Raw genomic sequence first — 8,126 nt, 5'->3', positions numbered from 1 at the left:
GAGGTTTGGTTAATTTTTTTGGGGTGTTGTGGTTGTATCCTCCTTGTGTAAGAAAAGACTGCCTACGTATCCACCTGAATAGGTGAAATCAAACCAGATCGTAGTTCAGGTGTGTGCCTAAGTTATGTTGTTAGGACCTTAAAGTGCAGGGGTCACAAGGGTAATATTCCTTTGGTGACTCGAAGAATCGATTTGAGATAACTCCCTCTGCTCATAGACCAAAGAGGTATAATTAAGTGTGTAAAAGTTTCCTTGTCGTGTGAGCGCATTTAGTGGACCCTAAGGATGATATGGGTATCTCCCATTCTAGCTAGCAAAGTATTTGAAGACTCCGTGTATGGGTCAAGGTGAAACTGGATTGGATATTTGGAATGTGGAGCTTGGAAATAAGAGACTTTGATAAACAAATCTCTGGAGCTTCATTTTGTGGAGTTAAGGCTTTATGGGATTATGGCTTGTAATATGGCTTGGAAATGGAGTCTCTTGGCTTGATGTAGCCTGAGCACATAAAGGTAGGTTAAAATGACGTGGGATCAAGTTTCCATGTCTTGACCCTAAACGATGGGTATATTTGACAAGCTTGAGAGGATTCTCAAAATTCCTAACTATCTCCCCGTAACGGTCTCGAGAAGGACTTAGGGTGTGTGATGTGTGAAAGGCTAGGTGGGTTGCTAGCTGACCATCTTTATTGATGTCTTGATTCTATACTGTAACTTCAGCATTATTCCGCATAACATTTGATTTCATGCTTGTTCTTGATTCAGACTCAGATTCTTGGTCTAGAATATATCTTGGATTTTTGGTCAGATTCTTGATTCGGTTTTTGAAGATAACGTTGTCTTTGGATATTGACTTGACTTGCTTGATTGATTGAGCCTTCTTCTTTTAACTCATTTGTCTTGGATTTCGGGCATAATTGCGGCCTTGGATATTGACCTCAGTTTCTCTTGATTGAGCCTTTTGTCTTTGATCATGGCTCGTATCGTCTTGGGTCAGACTAGCACCTTTGGTGAAACGGTTTGGTCTTTTAGTAACACGGGTTGTTTATTGTGGGGAATGGGTTTGCCTTCCGTCATGGATTGTCAACAAGGGAGACGATCTGGATTCGTCCTAGAATCTCTTAAGATATGCTCGTCCTAGACTAGGGTTATATTGTAGTTTCTATTGCCAGACATGGAATAGGTAAGGAAAAATGAACACGGAGTTTCAGGTCCTCTACAACTTGGAATGGAACATCATTTAAGTGCACTCACATCGACTTGGAACGCGTTGTTGTTGTTTGTTTTTCTTTAAATGTCCCAACTCGATTCTTGGTGTCACAAGAAATGGTAAAGGAAGAGATAGGATAGAATATATGGATGAAAAGTGTATTTTTATTGAAATGAGTAATGAATGTACTTAACATAGACTCGAAAAGACACGTGACTCGTGGGACAGGCCCCAGATTGTCACTAGGAATGGAAATGGACACTAAGAAAGATACTAGAACAATTGGGGAAAGAAAGCCTAAGACTCGGACTCGGACTCGGACCCGGACTTTGACTCGATCTTAGATCTAGACTCGTAATCATCGGCCCATGCTTGATATGAACAATTGGGGAAATCAAGGGACTTGATATGAACAAATCGAGTCTCTAAAATCCGAGTTTGAATTTGTGACGAAAACCCACAAATATTAATTATAAGAGATTTAAGTCGAAAATTATTGAAATGGATTCATAAAAACTAATTTGAAAATTACTAGGTGAAATAAGGGAAAGAACGAAGAAAGAAAAATAAAAGACGAAAGGAACAAAAACCCGAGGAAGAAGAAGAAGTGCATCAACCAAAGCCCCGGAAGAGGCGCAGCAGATGCTGCGCCCTTTCCAGAAGGCGCATCAGTTGATGCGATTCTTCTCCACGTCAGATCTGTGTTATTTCCGTTAAAAGGGGTTTTTAAAAAAAATGTGATTTTAAAAGACGGTTTCGAGCATGCTTATGACATAAATTCTTACATTAATTATAATACATAAAATAAATACATTAAATAAAATTGGGATTTTACACCCTCGGACTTACATGTTAGCGTCGCGAGATTTAACTAAATCGGTTTTTAGTGGTAACTCGACTCGATCTATAATGCAAATATGAAAGTGCCCTTGAAAAAGGATTTAAAAGCAAATTGAATTGATTAATTGATTATGGTGTAGTGGAGTTGGTCAAATTGGTTGGTCATGCAAAACGAGGCTAGTACTCGGAAGGATCCGAGCTTACGTGGTCGAAAGTTCAAGCATGTAGGCGCCAAAAAGTAAGAACGTGATCTTAGAATGCAAAGGGAGAAGAGAAGGGCGGACACTCGCGTGAGAAATATGTGAAACCGAAGGTCTCTATTTATACTAATCACACGGAGGGAATTAGGAAAGGAGAGAAAGATCCGGAAACAACCGACTTAGGTTAAACACGGAAACTTGGACAAAAAGAAAACCTTGAGGAAAAGGCGCAGCACTTGCTGCGTCCTTTCCTCAGCGGGTTCCTCCTGCGCAAGAAAGCGCATTTGACGGCCTGTCGTATTTTAAGCATAACTTTCTCTACAAGACTCGGAATAAGGTGATTTCGGTGGCGTTGGAAAGCTAATAAAGAGATATAGAACTTCCTGTGAAATAGGCCTAGCCCAAAAAAGTCGTTATCACCTCGTAAAACGGGCCTAAAGGTCGGGTTATCATTTTAGCTAAATGAAATGCACATTTTGTAATGTAAACTTTTAGTTTAGCCTAATGAAGTGACATGAGACTCAAAATGAGATATAATCTCAATATTTTAAGACATCCTAACCTTAGGTAGACAAGCACATTGCTTTTGACTCGGGATTTGACGGATTTAGAAAATGAAGACAGTTTTTGACCCAGACTCCAAATGTACTCTAATTACTGCCAAAACGACCGTAATGACACCTAGATGACAACCATGAGGTAGACACAAGTTTTTGAGTTACCTTTTATTAACCGATTTACAAAACGTCATAAAATCGCGACATATGCTAGACATGCGGCCCAATCATTACTGGGTGTTTGGCGGGAGGTGCAGAAATGAGGTATCTACAGGTCCCGAAGCCGAATCGATTAGATTGTACAACACCTACAAGTCGACTTAGTTTCCTCCTAATCACTTCTATGCATGGTCTAACAAGACTCGAGTTGGTTTATATCTTACAAGTCTCATTGAAAAGATAAGAGATGGTTGTAAATGCAAGGATTCATAGGCTTAGCAATTCATCAAACATAACATGTGCATAGGTTGACATCACAACAAGCAAGCAAATTTAATTATGGAAACATATTAGATTAAGCATGAATCAATCCCCATGTTGGTTTCCCCTAATTACCCATTAACCCTAGCTAAGTAACTACTCACTCATGATCAAGTTTAACATGTTAATAAGGTTGTCAATCATACTAACAAAGCCAAACATGATGAACAAGTAAGAAAGATTAACAATAATTAAAACAAGGATTAAGAGAATTATACCTATGAAGATTCCAAAATAATAATAATGCAAAGAATAATAGAAGTACTTGATGATTGATGAAGGGTTGTCAATCCTCCAATAATAAGCCCATAATCTTCAATTACCCAAAAGTAATAAACTTGAACAATAATTAAGGAGAGATTAATATGTGATTTGTGGAAAGATTAAAGAGTAATCTATTTTAATCTACTTCTAATCTAATCTAAGAAGAATTTCTAATGTGAAAGCCCCCCCTTTGATTATCATCAAAATGGGGTATTTATAGTAGTGCCTCATTAGGTTAACTAAGTCTAAACTAGTAATTAACAATTATAAGTTCTAAGCAGGGAATCGCAAGTATTTCGGAGAGATGGGCATCTTTGCTGAAGACGCTATGGTCCGCTCGTACAAGAGGTAAGACGCTCGGATTGTTGCATGGAGGGACGAGCGGCTGAAGAGTCGGGACGCTCGGATTGCGGGCTCCTTGGACGAGCGTCATAGCTCCTTGGACGCTCAGATTCTTCTTCAGAATGCTTCCCTTCGCATACTTCTTATTCTTGCAATGTTGGTCTTTAGTTCTTGCCCTTCCTTCAATACCCGTTCAACCAAAATCGTCAATGTCCTTCCAAATAGGCTCAAGAGACAGGAATTTTCCGCTTAATTGTCTCCTTTCCTACAAATCAAACACAAAGCAATAGGAAAGCAAAATAGGAAGCATTTGACGGGTAAAATAGCTATGAGACGCTATAATAATATGCAAAATAGGTTCAAGTAGGGGACTAAATGTGCGCAAATATGAGTCACATCATTAGGAAATAGTTTCTTTAGAAATCAAATATCGGAAATATGGATTAGCATAATTTAATATTGTTCCCTTTTTTACGATAAGGCACCAAAATTATAGGACTTAATTTAGGTGATCATATCAATAATTTATATTTTATACTCCCTCCATTTCTTTATATATGACGTTTTGCATTTACGAGGTAAGCCTTTGACTTTAATATTTACAAAAATATATTTTTTCAAAAATAAAATAAAAATGGTACCATTAAAGTCCTTACGAAAAACTCATTTATATGAGTATACATATCATAATATTTAGTCTTATATTTTAAGAGATATTGAAGAGAGAATGGAGTGTCTCAAAATGTGAGAAAGTCATATATAAAAAAACCAGAGGGAGTAATAATTTAGTAATTAGATTAGTAATTACTAATTAGCAATTTATTTAGTAATGTGTAAATGATGCTTAAATTGACACATGGCAGAAGCCATCTGCTGATGACACGTGGCAGATAGTTTCTACTTTAATATAATACTAGTTTTTGAACCTGTGCGTTGCACGGGTAGTAACGAAAAGTATTATTAAAAGTAAAAAAATATGTATTTTTTAATTTAGTAAATAACTAAATTTTAGAAAAATTTACTTTGCCTACTTAATTATACAGTTTTGATAAGTTTATGTTGCTTAATTTTATGTTGTTAGAATTACACTTTTTTCTGTTAAAATTACACTTTTTTCTGTTAAAATTACACTTTTCTCCGCTAAAATTACACTTTTTTCTGCTAAAATTACACTTTTCTCCGCTAAAATTACACTTTTTTCTGCTAGAATAACACTTTTTTCGGCTAAAATTACACTTTTTCTGCTAGAATTACACTTACTTCTATTGGACTAATGTTACACTCTCAATGGACTTGATCATATTCTCATATTCTCATTGGACTAATGTTACACTCTCAATGGACTAAAATTACATTCTCAGTGGACTGAAATTATACTTTTCTGGACTAAAATTACACTTTTCTGGACTAAAATTACATTCTCCTTGACTAAAAATAACAATCTCATTGGACTGAAATTACACTTACATGGATTAAAATAACACTTTTTGTCATTAAAATAACACTCGTAAAATGCTAAATTACAATAACTTGTGATAAAATTACAAAAATTCAAAATATTATTCGTTAAAATCACTCGGAAAAGATTGAAGTTAAACTTGTAAAACGCTAAATTCTCGAAAATATTCCATAAAATTACACTTTTTGCTGTTAGAATTACACTCGTAAAATACTAAAATGTCGAAAACTTGTCTCGAAAAAAAAAACGAAAAACACCGAAACAGGAAAAATGTTAACAAAATTTTCATAAACTTTGAAGTATAAGACAAAAGGTGGTGTTAATTGTGTATGATAATGAATTAGTGAATGTATTACTAAAACTAGATAGAGAAGTGAATTAATTAGTGTTAAGTGTGTTTCTTGCTTACAATCTCAACCTTCCACCATGCATGATCCAAGGGTGATGGAAAGGACTTATGGACTCAAAGCATATGAAGGACTTAGGAGAACTTTGCTCTATATATATATATATATATATATATATATATATATATATATATATATATATATATATTTATATATATATATATATATATATATATATATATATATATATGTTATGAAGGTGTCTTTCATAAAATTTTATTTTTCATCCAAAAAGGCGTATCTATGAAGAAAAATATGGTCAAAGTACCGCTGTACCGCCTCGAAGACCACCCAAAACCAAGTGTTACTTTTGGTGTGGATGGAAGGAAGTATAATTGGCCTTTTTTTATACACTTTTTCTTTACTATTTTTAAAACTTGCGTACATTTTTATCCTTTCTATTTGTCTTTGAATGACTTAAGGTCTTTGTTGCCTCCTTTCCTTAGTGGAACACTAGGACCCTTTAAAATTGTTCAAATGAACTTAACATAAAATTGCTGAAGTACTGGAAATCATAAGTAGGATAATAATCGTTAAATTTGTCTTTGATAATTTTCTCCTGATTGGATATGCAGAGTGTTGTGAACTTGAAATCGTACTACGCTGAACTGCCTAAAGACCGAATATGTGTATGAATGCTGCTAGAATAAGGGTCATCGGATATAAAGTGTGTGCTTCAGTGTGTAGCTATTTGCTTACTCGCTAGGGACAGTGTTGTTTTGTGTGCGCTAAAAGTTAACCTACTCCGTAAATGAATTTTGTGAAATACACGCACTTGTTTATTGGATCAATCTCTCAGCAAAAAGTTTTATCATGTTAACTAGTGTCTTTTGTTTAAGTAAAGGTGGGAGATAGATGTCAAGTTCAACCAGGAGACAAAAGAGGTGTTGTCAAATATGTAGAGCAAGGAGAAAATCTTGGCCCGGGTTTCTGGGTTGGAATTCAGTATGATGAGCCACTAGGGAAACATGATGGAATGTATGTAGCAAATTTTCTTTGTTAATTTATACGGAGTATATGGACAGAGTTATGATGATTTAGAATTTATACCACCTTGATTATTTGGCTCTTTCGCAGAGTATTTTATTTCTCCGTTGTTTCAAGTATCATCATAACCTTTACGTTAATTTGATATCACATGCCTTTACATGATGCTTATGCTTCTAGTATTTCCTGTTGTTATGAATACATACAACTAGCTATAATTGATTTTACATGTGGCTTATTCGTCCTTGTTTCAAATTACACAGGGTTCGAGGTACTCGTTATTTTGATTGTCCCCAACTTCATGGTGGGATTGTTAGACCTGACAAAGTACAGGTCTGTTCCACATTACACACGTATAAATCTTAGTTCTTGCTGTTCAAGCTTACTATGTGCATGATAATCCACCAAACTTCTTTTAATTAATGCTTTGAAAGCAAAAACCCAATTATGGTTATGACTTGTGAGATTCTAAAGCATCTTGATGTGATTAAAAATAGGTAGGTGAATCATGTAGTTCAATTGTTGCTATGGAGTTTTGATTCATGAAAGCTTTCATGGCTTATGAAATACTCATCTATCATCATTTCAATCGTCAGAGTGATGGCAAGGGCTCCATTTCTGTTATTGATGATTTGATCTTGCATGTCATTTCAGAATGCAGCATCAGATTGGACAGTTGATCATGAGTCAACTATTCTATTGAGCGTAATACATTACTTTGTTGATAATGTGAGAGCATTTGCTGGATCATGTGCGGTCTTTGAGATTATTACAACAGGACACGAGTTGGAAATTCTTTTTATGAATACGTCTTCTGTTTCTTTCTGTTCTATTTGCTGCACAGGGCAGCTGATAGTTATTTTACTCCAGCATTTTCTTTTTCCTCTTTCAAGTTTTGTGGCTACTTATTATTAACTACTCCAAAGTAGTGTATTTGACTTGGGATTAGTACTCTAGTACTTCTGCACAACCAAGCATAATGCTTTGGCTATCGGCTGCCATATAAGTTTGTCTTCTTGTGTTTTCCAGGTGGGAGATTTTCCTGAACGAGATTTGTTCGAAGAGGACGAGATTTAGTACTGTCTCATTCCTATTTCTTAGCCGCGCTCTTGGGACTGCCCTCCCACGTTAAATTCATCACCAACCTGTTTATTCAGACTGATGGGGACAGTTCTGAGTACATTTTACCCCGAGTTTCACAGAGGTGGTTGCAACAGGAGTTGAAATATAGGCATGCCATTTTTGTGATCAATTAAAGGGAAAATGCTAATGACAATAAAAGGGCAGCCCGGTGCACGATGGCGTCCCCGCTAGGCGAGGGTCCGGGGAAAATGCTAATGACAATCCAAGGAAGAAATTACTTAAGCAAAGAACATTAAAA

At 35.8% G+C, this 8,126-nt stretch overlaps 1 long non-coding RNA gene across 1 annotated transcript; it reads left to right on the top strand.

Annotated features, from left to right (window-relative positions):
• The first annotated feature begins 6,596 nt into the window (after positions 1 to 6,596).
• Positions 6,597 to 7,885, top strand: LOC141627171 (uncharacterized). Its single transcript, XR_012536727.1, has 3 exons — positions 6,597 to 6,736; positions 7,009 to 7,078; positions 7,775 to 7,885. It is a non-coding gene; the product is annotated as an uncharacterized LOC141627171 (long non-coding RNA).
• The last annotated feature ends 241 nt before the right edge of the window (positions 7,886 to 8,126 follow it).

The sequence above is a fragment of the Silene latifolia genome, chromosome Y (assembly GCF_048544455.1).
Source record: "Silene latifolia isolate original U9 population chromosome Y, ASM4854445v1, whole genome shotgun sequence".
NCBI classification, from domain to species: Eukaryota; Viridiplantae; Streptophyta; class Magnoliopsida; order Caryophyllales; family Caryophyllaceae; genus Silene; species Silene latifolia.
This window is presented reverse-complemented; position numbering and strand designations above follow the sequence as displayed.